Raw genomic sequence first — 13,333 nt, 5'->3', positions numbered from 1 at the left:
GCGTGCTAGTATTGGGCGAAGACAGGCCTAGGTTTTTCATGGAAAGAGCACAGGCCCAAGAAAAAGGCCAAGCCAGGCACCAGCTCACCACGTGACCTTGGGCGAGCTAGGCCTCAGTTTCCTCCTCTGTCCGGACTGGGTCCGAACGCCAGGGTCCGAATGCCCACGATTTTTTTCCAAGCTACAACACTAGCTTGTGGGCATCAGAAAGGACGTTAGTGGTGAAGGAGACTACCCTCCTCCTCCCCATTTCTACAGATGAAGAAACTGAGGCATAGATTTGAGTTACTCGCCAAAGTCACAGGAAAAAGAATTCTGATTATGGTCCTTGGCTTGCCCATCAAACGCTGCGAACCGCCTGGCGATGTCTCGTGGAAGGGACTGCATTTCCCGGCGTGCTTTAAGGGTCCAACGCCAGCCCGTGTGCAGGACTCGCTCGGCGCTGGGAGCTGTTCTAGGTACTTAGAGGGAAAGTCTGGGACGAGGCAGCCCCTACCTTTGGGGCTCACTTTCTGCGCGTGCTGGGCTACGCGAATGCCAAAGTACCGCGGTTAGTGGGCAGAAAAGGCCAGCTGACCCTGGAAAAAAGAAGGGTGAAGAGGACAGCGTTGCAGGAAGAGGAGCCGGAAGACAGACTGTATCGGACAAGGCGCAGCGAGGCGCCCGCGATTGCGGGAACACGGAGTCCCGAGAAGTAAAGTGTAATCAGCCTGGGGAGAGAGGCTGCGGACAGGACTAGAGCACTAAGTATCTACTAACTGCTTCCAACTACGACAAGGGCAATAAAAGCAATAGTGCTGTGGGGTCAGTTTTAACATACATATAAAAAAAATAAAAAAATACTTTTAAGAATTGTAAACAAGGAAAATAAAATTATGTTTTTTAATCAACTCAAAGCAATTATCTTTTCAGATGCCCTATAATCGTATCTCATAATCATGATAAACTAATTACAATTTTGAAAATATATTTTGTGAAAAATTTTCACTACAAAACATAAGGGTACATTACTATTTACATTTTTTATTTGCTTCCAATACAGACTGTTTTGACATTTGGGTCTGATTAAGACATTCCTTTGGCTTTCTTTTTCTTTTTTAAAAATAATTTTTAATTTTTATTTTAATTACCTTTTTTATTAAAGCTTTTTATTTTCAAAACATAAGCATGGATAATTTTTCAACACTGACCCTTGCAAAATCTTGTTCTAAATTCCCCTCCTTCCCTCCCACTCCCTCCCCTAAATGGCAAGTAATTCAATATAAAACATGTTTAAAAATAAATGTTAAATCCAAAATATCTATACATATTTACATAATTATCATGCTGCACAAGAAAAATCAGATCAAAAAAAACCCAACAAAATGCAAGCAAATAACAAAAAGTTAAAATGTTGTCTTGTGATCTACGCGTACTTCCCACAGTCCTCTTTCTGGGTACTGATGGCTCTCTTCATCACAGGAACTGGCCCGAATCACCTCATTGTTGTTAAGAGTCACTGCCATCAGAATTAATCATTATATAATCTTCTTGTTGCCGTGTACAATGTTTTCTTGGTCTGCTCATTTCACTTAGCATCTATTCTTGTAAGTCTCTCCAAGCCTTTCTGAAATATCATCCTGCTGAACGTTTCTTATAGAACACAATAATATTCCATAATATTCATATATCATAATTTATTCAGCCTTTCTCCAACTGATAGGCATCCACTCAGTTACCAGTTTCTGGCCACTACAAAGAAGGCTGCCACAAACATTTTTGTACATGTAGGTCCCTTTCTCTCCTTTAAGATCTCTTTGGAATATGGGCCCAGTAGAAAAATTGCTGAGTCAAAGATGTGTATGCACAATTTATAGCTCTTTGGCATAGTTCCAAATTGCTCTCCAGAATGGTTGGATCAGTTCACAACTCCACCAACAATTTATTAGTGTCCCAGTTTTCCCACATTCTCTCCAACACTCATCATTTTTTCCTGTCACCTTAGCCAATCTGTAGTGGTATCCTCAGAGTTGGCTTAGTTTGCATTTCTGTGATCAATAGTGATTTAGAGCACCTTTTTATATGACTAGAAATTGTTTCAATTTCGTCATCTGTTCATATTGTTTGACCATTTATCAATTGAAGAATGGCTTGAATTCTTATAAATTTAAGTCAATTCTCTATATATTTTAGAAATGATATCAGAACCCTTGAAGGTAAAAATGTTTTCCTAGTTTATTGCTTCCCTTCTAATCTTGTCTGCATTGGTTTTGTTTGTACAAAACCCTTTTAACTTAATATAATCAAAATTATCTACTTTGTGTTCAATAATATATTCCAATTCTTTCATCACAAATTCCTTCCTTCTCCACAGAACTGAGAAGTAAACTATCCTTTGTTCTTCTAATTTGCTTATAATATCACTACATCTAAATCATGAACCCATTTCAACCTTATCTTGGTATACAGTGTTAGGTGTGGGTCAATGCCTAGTTTCTGCCATACTAATTTCCAATTTTCCCAGCAGTTTTTGTCAAACAGTGAATTCTTATCCCCAAATCTGGGGTCTTTGTGTTTGTCAAACACTAGATTGCTATAGATATTGACTATTTTGTCTTGTGAACCTAACCTGTTCTACTGATTGACTACTCTTTTTCTTAGCTAGTACCAAATGGTTTTGATGACCACTGTTTTATAATATAGTTTTAGGTCTGGTACAACTAGGCCATCTTAATTTGCATTATTTTCATTAATTCCCTTGAAATTCTGGATCTTTTGTTCTTCCAGATGAAGTGTTATTACTTTTTCTAGATGTGTAAAATAATTTCTTGGGAGTTTGATTGGTATGGCACTGAATAAGTAGATTAGTATTGTCATTTTTATTATATTAGCTTGGCTTACTCATGAATACTTGATATTTTCCCAATAGATTAGAGCTGATTTTATTTGTGTGGGAAGTGTTTTGTAATTTGTGTTCATATAGTTCCTGACTTTGCCTTGGTAGGTAGACTCGCAAATATTTTATATTATCTACATTATTTTAAATAGAATTTCTTTTTAATCTCTTGCTGCTGGATTTTGTTGGGTAATATATAAAAGTACTGATGTGTTATGTGGATTTATTTTGTCTCCTGCAACTTTGCTAAAGTTATGAATTATTTCTAGTAGTTTTTAGTTGATTCTTTAGGATTCTCTAAGTATACCATCATATCATCTGCAAAAAAGTGATAATTTGGTTTCCTCATTACCTACTCTAATTTCTTTAATCTCTTTTTCTTCTCTTATAGTAAATATTAACATTTCTAATACAATATTGAATATTAAAATAGTGATAGTGGGCAACTTTGTTTCACCCCTGACTCTAGTTTGTCCCCATTACATATGATGCTTGCTAATGGTTTTAAATAGATGGTACTGATCATTTTAAGGAAAACTCCATACTCTCTAGTGTTTTTAATAGGAATGGGTGTTGGACTTTGTCAAATGCTTTTTCTGTATTTATTGAAATAATCATGATTCTTGTTAATTTAGTTATTGATATAGTCAATTATGCTAAGAGTTTTCCTAACATTGAAGCAGCCTTGCCTTCTTGGTATAAATCCTACTTGATCATGGTATATTATCCTGGGGATGATCATCTGTAATCTCTTTGTTAATATTTTATTTAAGATTTTTGCATCAGTATTCATTAGGGAAATTGGGCTATAATTTTCTTTCTTTGTTTTGACCCTTTCTATTTTCAGTATCAGAACCATGTCTGTGTCATAAAAGGAATTTTGTAGGATCCAGAATGTTTTTAAGTGCATAAGATAAAATATAGAATTCCAATGGAAACTAATATTGAAACACTGATATATATATATTTTTTTAATTTATTTTTTATTTTTTTAAGAAACACTCCAGCTAGGTGGCGAACTGAATAGAGCATCAGCCCCAGAGTCATGATGACATGAGTTCAAATCTGGTCTCAGAGACTTAACACTTCCTGGCTGTGTGACCTTCGGCAAGTCACTTAGCACCTCAGAAAAAAAAGAAACACTACAGGTTGGCTCTGGTCTTTCTGACCACATCTCCAATTCTGGTTACATAGACAAACAAAAAAAGATTCTCTTAACCACATGGTTAATAGACCAATACTAGTTTCAGAATGAGATGTATAGTCAAGTTTCTCCAAGGCATTTCCATTACATGTCATGGTGTCACTCTGTGTATATTCTAATTATCTTAGAGATAGAAAACGTTTTGCAAGCCTTAAAGCATTATATAAATGCTAGCTATTAATGATAATGCAAAATATTACATGATTTAGAAAGATTCAAATCAAGTATCAAGTGAGGTTGAAGAGAGAGACTAAACATTTTGTCTGATCTTTACAATTGTTGAAACCTCGTTAAAGCAAGAAATTATGCACCAAAGATAAAACAACCTGAACTGTCCCCATCCTCTAGATTCCAGAAGGTTTAAAAAACCATAAACTGATGTCTACCCTGAGTTTACCCAGCATCCTGCTCTCACTTTCCATACTACTGGCAGTAAGGATATTAGAAACTCAAAGACCCAAGACATGGTCTTGCAACAAAACTCAGTTTCACCCTCTGGTATCCCTTTTTCCAGTGCCTTGGAGACCCTCACTCCAGGTTATTATATAAATTCACTTGGCCTGTGACAGACAGACAGTACAGTGGGAGTCCTTCTGAAGCAGAAACCTGCTGTGGCAGACAATCCTGAACCATCAGACTGCAAAGTTCTGAACTGCCAGTTTTAGATCAAAGAAAAAAGGAACAGGAGAAATGAGATAGGATACTGAAACAATATACTATGTGTGTAGTGGTAGGGTATAGCATTTCACTAAGCCATCGAGAAAGGGCTCAACATAGAACTATGTCCATTTCTGCCAACCCACAGGTTACGGTACAAGGAAACAACAAGGAAATATTAAGAACAGAAAGAAACATGGTGTTTAGATAAAGGAAATTAGTTTGGGAATCTATGAATTAAAAATACAAAAGAAAATGATCCAATGCTTAATGAAGTAAAAGAACTTGTGGAATATAAGGAAAACCATCATGGAAACACAACACACTGTTCCTAAGTGGTTCAAAAGAGAAAAGAGAATTAAAGTAGAATTTATGACTTGCAAAGAAAAAACAGGTAGAATAGGGAAATTGGCATCTGTGATCATAAGTATCATCAAACAAAATAGAAAAAATACAATGTAAATGCAAATATACAGAAGTGAAAGAAGAAAAAGAGCAAAAAATGTAAAAGAAAAAAATGCTCATTATTATTCAAGAAAAACTTACTGATTTTTAAAACAAGCCACCTAGAGACAATCTAAAGAGCATAAATATCCTACAACAACACAATAGGACAAAAGAAAAACAACAAAAATCCCTCCAATACCACAATGCAGAAAGTAATAGAAAATAACTACCCAGCGTTTCTGAGCAAAAAAAAAAAAAAAAAAAATTGAAATAATAATTGAAAAACATTTACAAATTGGTCATCCCCAGAAAAAAGTCCAAGTCTACAAACTCCAAGACACATAGTAGTTAAATTTGTTTTATATTTCAATTCACAAACAAGCTCTACAATCAGGAAAAAAAAAAAATCTTGAAATACAAAGAAAAAGAAATTTAATAATGCAAGACTATTCTGTATTCACCAAAAAACATAGGAGGGAATGGAATAGTGCATTATGAAGAGCAATGGAGCTCAGGATGCAACCAATGGCCTACACTATAAATGTCAGGTTAACCATAAATGAAAAAGATGGACATTCAATAATCAAGAAGAGCTTGAAACATTCTTAGAAAAAAAAAAAAAGCAAACCTTAAATGATTATTTGCTTCTCAAACACTCCAAACAACAGAAATGTAGGAGGAATGGATAAATGCAGCAGCCAAGGAAAGCAACAGCAATTCAGTGACAACAGAATACTAGTATGAGACTCTATATGTTCAAAAGGAAATGGGTGAGAACAGGAGTCCGTTAAAGAGCCAGGCTTTGGGTCATTATGGACAAAACCTGGTATAGGTATTGAGGGACTTTTTTTTAATATCATAAAAAACATCTATCAAAAGTCAAAAAACAAGCATCATTTGCAATGAGTAATAGAATCTTTTGCAATAAATATGGGAATAAAGCAGGATGTTTATTCTTTCTACTATTATTTGATATAGTTCTGGAAATGCTAGCTGCAACAATAAGACAAAAGAGAAATTAAAGGGATAGAAATAGATAAAAAAGAGATGAAATTACCCCTATTTCCTGATGATATAATAATTTGCTTAGACAATCCTAAGGAACCAGCAAAGATACAAGTGATCACTTCAGCAAAATTTCAGGCCACAAAATAAACCCTCAGGGGCAGCTAGTTGATGTAGTAGATAAGAGTACCAGCTCTGCAGTCAGGAGGACCTAAGTTCAAATCTGGTCTCAAACACTTAAGTATGACCCTGGTCAAGTCACTTAAACCCCAATTGCCTCAGCAAATAAATAATCAAGGAGATATTTTGTAAAACTTCATAAAAATAATAACATTCTTTTGGGAAAAAAACCATTGATTTAGAATATTATGGGGAATTTTGAAAAGTAGTAGGGATGAAAGATGAATAGCCCTATCAGACCTTCAAATAATTCTAAAACAGCAATCATCAAAACCATCTGGTATTGTTTAAAAAATAGAAATAGATAAATTGAATATACTAGACAAGGGAGAATCAGGAACAATACAACTCAACGACACAATGTTTGATAAAGTGAAAACATAAATTTCCTAGGAAAAAAAATTTATTATTTGATAAAAGCCATTGGCAAAATTGGTAAACAGTCTGTCAAAAATTAGACTTAGATCAATATGCTATATCAAATTTCATAATACATTCTAAATGATTGAATGAATTGAAGATCTCCTCTTCTCTTTTTTTTTAAATTAGAAAAGCAGATGATGTACTTCTTATAGCAATAGGTGGGAAATTTATTTTCAACTACACAAGAGAAAGAGGCAATTATAAAAGATAAAATAGCTTTGATTACATGAAACTGAAAAGCTTCTGTAGAGACAAAATTTAAGACATTTAGGATAAGATGGGAAAGAGTAGAGTAAGGAAAAATACTTTTATATCAAATTTCTCGGGCAAAGTTGGTATCCAAGATATAGATATATAAGATATATGTGTAAGATATCTCAAAAGTTAATGACCATTCCCAAATAGATAAGTGGTTATTGGATATGAACAAAGAGTGACCAAAAGAACTGCAAAATAGTCACAGGCCCTTGAAAGACTCCTCTAAATTACTAGTAATAAAAGAAATGCAACAAAACTACCCTGAGGTTTTAAATCACTCTGGAGATTAGCAAAAATGATTTTAAAAAAAAGGTCAATAGTCAAAATTAAAAGAATTGCAGAATAATAAATACACTAATAAATTGTTGGTGGAGTTGTGAAATAATACAAACATTTTGGAAAGAAATTTGAAACCATGCAAATAAAATATTCATACATTTGAACCAGAAATTCCATTATTGGTCTTATATGCCAAAGAACTTGTTAATAAGAAGAAAGTCTTCTATATACCCAAATATTCATAGTAGCACTTCTTTTTAATAGTAAAAAATTATAAACAAAAAAGTATATGTTTATTTTTATAAACAATGGTAGTCTTGACACTACCATGATAATTTCTCTTTAAGGGATGTTCTAGCTTATGAACCTATTTTTATAAAATTGGGCCTTATGATTTTGAGGCCATTGTGACAGTCTCCATTTAAAGGAGGCTGTAAGCTTATAGAACATACTCGCAGAAAAATATTAACATATTTTTGAGACAACTGTGTCCCCCAAATAATATAACAGCTTGTTTTTTCTCACTGATAATAATTCCTCCCTCCTATTTTGCCTTATCCTCTGACATATAAATTTGCCAATTCCAAGGAAACTACCCAAAATCTGAATATAAGAACCCAACTCTCACAAAGACAATTTTAATCATATCCTTCCTTTCTGATGGAGCATCCCTTTACTGATGAATGGACCCATATCTCTGCATCTCCTAATGCAGTGTTGCCTTTATATAAATTACATTCCGTTAACGTATATGCCTGATTTGTATGTAAGGTCTCTTTTTCCTCTCTTCTGTTGCCCCTTTTCCTCATTGCACATAATAAAGTTTTTGACTAAACATGTTATTCTCATCCACCTGAGGGTCTATTTTCCCCAAGTCTTTGTCTGACCCAGGGCCTTTGCCTAGACATAAACTTAACCAATTGACAGCTGCACCTAGACTTGGAAGATGGCACTGTGAACCCAGTTATAGAAGTCAGTAAGAGTAATGAAGTAGTTCAGGAGGGATTTCCTTGTGTCAGGACTGTCACACAGTACTCATCAATTGAGAAATGCCTAAACAAGTTATATCACATGAATGTAATGGAATATTACTGGGCTGTAAAAAATTATGTGATGAATATAGAGAAGCATGGAAAGAACTAATGAACTGATGTAGAATGAATGAGTCAAGAAAACAATATACACAGTAACTACCATGTAAATAGAAAGAACACCAAAAAGCCAAAAGTGATTATAACAAAATTTTAAAGATCAAGCAAGAATCAAAAGGAGAAATATGATAGGACATTTTTATCCTCTGTTGAAGTGGGAGGTCCAGAGGTGTTATACATTGAATGTTTTTGGATATTTCAATGTATTTATCATTTTACTCTTATTTTTCAACTCATAAAAAATATGATTTGTTATACATGATGGCTCTCTGGGAGAGGAAATGGAAGGAATACTTGGTTATTAACTATGGAGGAATAAGAAACAAGATATCAATAAAAACTTTATTTTTTCCCCCCCCTGAGGCTGGGGTTAAGTGACTTGCCCAGGGTCACACAGCTAGGAAGTGTTAAGTGTCTGAGACCAGATTTGAACTTGAGTCCTCCTGAATTCAGGGCTGGTGCTCTATCCACTGCGCCACCTAACTGCCCCCCTCAATAAAAACTTATCAGAAAAAAGAAGCATGTTAAAAGAATGCATTTTTTCAAAGTATAATGCCATTTAATGGGATTATAATCAAGGAGTTAGTAATTAGAAAATGAAGGGAAAAAATAAACATTTATATGGTGCCTACTATATATACACTGTGCTAAGCATTTAGAAATATCATTTGATCCTCACAATAACTTTCTGAGCCTTTATTCAAGCAGGTCACAAAACCTGTTTGGTTTAAATTTCAGTAAAATAAGAATTTTTCTCAGGTCCCACAGCCAGTAAGGCAGGATTTTAACTTCAGATCTTCCTGACTCCAGGCCCAGGGCTGTCTCCCCTATGCTTCTTAGCTGCTTGGGTATATTGAAAAAAGTTGATAAAATTCAATATACTCTGGCCAGCATTTAAAGCCAAAAATTTGTATAATATATGAAGTACATGATTTTTATGACTTGTATAATATATGAAGTAATTTCAAGAGGGATGATTGCTAGTATCTGAGGAGAGGTAGAGGTAGAAGGAAGAGATAATAAAAGTCTCAAGTAGGATATGACACTTGGACTGTGTCTTGGAAAAAAATAGCTTTCTAGAAGTTGGAACAAAGGTGTGTCTAGTTCCTGGAAGACCAGGGAGGACAGTGTAATTGGATTGAAGAGTATATGACCGAATATGTGGCAGGTAGAAAACTAGAAACGTAGGAGGCTGCTAAGTTATGAAAGGCCTTGAACTACAAACATGGATTTTGCATCTGATTAAATACTTTTCTGTCTTGGCCTTCTAATCTGGACTATTACAGTAGCTTTCCAATTGATCTTCCTCTCCATTTCCTCTACCACATAGTTACAAAATTTTTATTCCTAAAATGCAGAACCTGAAATTTTTCAGTGGCTTTTTATTATTTCTAGGGAAAAAAAAATTCAAAATCTTTCCCCTAGCATTTGAAACACTCATGATTTGTTATCCAGCTAGCCACCTTTCTAGACCTGTTTCATGCTATTTTCTTTATTCTTTATTCCAGTTAAATTTTTTTCCATATATTATATTCCACCTTCCTTCTCTGATGCTTTTGAAAAAATGATCTCCCATACATTCTCTCCTCACTTATTTCTTATATTATCTAGTTTCCGAAAAAAACTTGTATGAGTGCTAGATTTTCCCTTGTCTACTGGCTCATTTCCACCATTTTCAAAAGCCTTCACTTGATTTTTTTCATCCCTGCTATCATCTTATAACTATTCTTTTTTTTTTTTTTTTTTTTTTTTTTTTTTAAATAGCTTTAGATATATGCATGGGTAATTTTATAGCACTGACAATTGCCAAGCCTTTTGTTCCAATTTTTTCCTTCCTTCGCCCCATCCCCTCCCTCAGATGGCAGGTCGACCAATACATGTTACATAAGTTAAAGTATAAATTAAATACAATATATGTATACATGTCCAAACAGTTGTTTTGCTGTACAAAAAGAATTGGACTTTGAAATAGTGTACAATTAGCCTGTGAAGGAAATAAAAAATATAGGCAGACAAAAATAGAGGGATTGGGAATTCTATGTAGTGGTTCATAGTCATTTCCCAGAGTTCTTTTGCTGGGTGTAGCTGGTTCAATTCATTCCTGCTCTATTGGAACTAATTTGGTTCATCTCGTTGTTGAAGAGGGCCTCGTCCATCAGAATTGATTGTCATATATATTATATATATATATATATATATATATATATATATATATATATATATATATATATATATATATATATATATAGTCTTGTTGAAGTGTATAATGTTCTCCTGGTTCTGCTCATTTCACTCTGCATCAGTTCATGTAAGTCTCTCCAGGCCTTTCTGAAATCATGCGGCTGATCATTTCTTACAGAACAATAATATTCCATAACATTCATATACCACAATTTATTCAGCCATTCTCCAGTTGATGGACATCCATGTAGTTTCAAGTTTCTGGCCACTACAAAGAGGGCTGCCAGAAACATTCTTGCAAATACAGGTCCCTTTCCCTTCTTCAAGATCTCTTTGGGATATAAGCCCAGTAGTAACACTGCTGGATCAAAGGGTATGCAGTTTGATAACTTTTTAAGCATAGTTCCAGATTGCTCTCCAGAATGGCTAGATGTATTCACAATTCCACCAACAATGTATCAGTGTCCCTATTTTCCCACATCACCTCCAACATTCTGCATTATCTTTCCCTGTCATTCTAGCCAATCTGACAGGTGATCTTACAACTATTCTTGTAGCTAACTTCCTTGAAAAGGTTTTCTATGAAAGATTCCTCCACTTCCTTTCATTTCATCCTCTTTATTTCTTATAATCTGGCTTCTGACCTTATTATCCCACCCAAACTTCTCCCTCTAAAGGTACCAATGATCTCGTAAACATTTTATACAACGAATGCTCTTTTCCGAATCCTTTTTCTCCCAGACCCTTCTACAAGCTGTCACTGACAACCACCTCCTTGAGAATTTTTTCTAAGTTCTTAGGACATTCTTTTTTCCCCTCCTACTTTCCTCACCTCTCCTCAGTTCCCTTTACTGGATCCTCATCTACGAATTCCACTTAATCACATGGGTCCCATTGAATTCTATGCTGAAACCTCTTTTCTTTCCTTCTGTTTTATTTGGTGATCTCATCAGCTCCCATGGATCTGATTACATTTGATGGTAACTAATGCTGAGATTCTCAACTCTACCACTCTTGCCCCAACCTTTCTGCTGACCTGATCTTGGATATCTAACTACTTTTCAGATATCTCAACCTAAATGCCCAACAGTAATCTATTTCCCAGAGGGAAGTGATCATCTTTTGCCCTTTCTTCTTGACTTCTTGGTGGAGGGAAACCCCATTCTCCTAGGTGCTCAGACTGGTCACATAGGTATCACTCTTACCTCCTGACTTACATCCATCATCCATTGTCACGATCACCCTAACTCTTGGATACACCTCTTGGGCCACCACCTGGTGCAGGCTCTGCCCGCCACCCTGGATTATGGCCATAGCTTGCTGCTGGTATTTGATTACAATCTAGCATATGGTGGTAGGGCCAGGGTTTGCACATGTTTGCAATATTCTTCTCTAAAATGTAATCTCTGTGGGTAGCTTTCTTGGGGGGCTTTCTTTCAGCTCAGTAATCACTCCAAATGCAGCTAGGTATTAAAATACAAATCCTTTATTGCCTCTTTCCAAGTCTTGTCTCCTTTCCTATGGCCTGGTTAGCTTTCTTAGAGGCCTTCTGTAGTCTTGGTTCCAAGAGCTTGAGCTCTGGCTTCTGAATCTCCCCGACTTCCAAGGGTTTGTGCTTCAGGCTCCAGCTACAACAAAGGTGGATGATGGAATGAATCTGTCTCTGCCTCTGAGAGCTTCTAGTGCCCTTTCTCTTCTGGCCCTGAGTGCTCCTCTTTATATGCCCCACATAGAGTATATACCAATCATTATATCACTAGGAAACCATTATTTATTGTATGATTAAATCAGTGCTAAACTAGATTTAACCATTGTCTCCTCAATTCCACTTAGTACCTTGTTTTAAATTCTGGCCCATAACACCTCCTTTTAGGATTAAATCAATTATACTGAACCATGCTAAATTAGATAACTATTGTCTCTATCAATTCCACTTTGTACTTTGTTTCTGGCCCATAACACATGTTATGAGAGTAGCATTAGACTAATTAGGGAGGGCCAGATCACAGGCTTTAAGATCATGCTTTTACATCAGATAAACCTGAGTGGCTGCAGCAAAGGTACATTCAGCAGTCATTCTTTGGTTCCGAGTTAGCTTCAATCCTCTCTAATTTTCCAGCCCTGTGGCTCCTCCATTTTATCCATAACCTCCCCATCATCTCCTTTTCCCACATCCCATCCTCTCTGCTCACCTCAGAGTTGATGTGGGGGCTGTTACCAACACCAAAAGAGCTTCCTTTCCTTATGCCTACTGCTCTGCTCTTTCCTCTTCCTCCATCCCCAAGCTCCACTTTTCCCCAGTTCTTCATCCCCATTGCATTCCTAGACTCCGAGGTGCTCTTCAGGGCATCTAAACTTGCTGGACTTTGCTCTATTTTTCTTGTGATCACTAGTGGAGCCCTTTTTCCGGCACTATTTTACCCCAGCTTTACCCTTTGATCATAGATGCCCTTGATCAAAGCCACTTCTCAGGAGGAGGTGGTGCTGATGTGAAACAACTTGCTTATCCAGCTCTTTCTTAGCCTTTTGGCTCAACCACCTGGCTGATTTCACTTGAATCTCAGATCTAACACTTGGTAAACCATATGACTAAATCTTGACAAAAATCTTAATTTTTTCATTTGTACAAAGAGTAAACCTTGTATTTCCTAGATTACAGAATTGTAAGGAAAA

This window comes from Sminthopsis crassicaudata, chromosome 4 (genome assembly GCF_048593235.1).
Source record: "Sminthopsis crassicaudata isolate SCR6 chromosome 4, ASM4859323v1, whole genome shotgun sequence".
Lineage (NCBI taxonomy): Eukaryota > Metazoa > Chordata > Mammalia > Dasyuromorphia > Dasyuridae > Sminthopsis > Sminthopsis crassicaudata.
The sequence above is the reverse complement of the archived record's forward strand: the minus strand, read 5'-3'. Positions refer to the sequence as shown.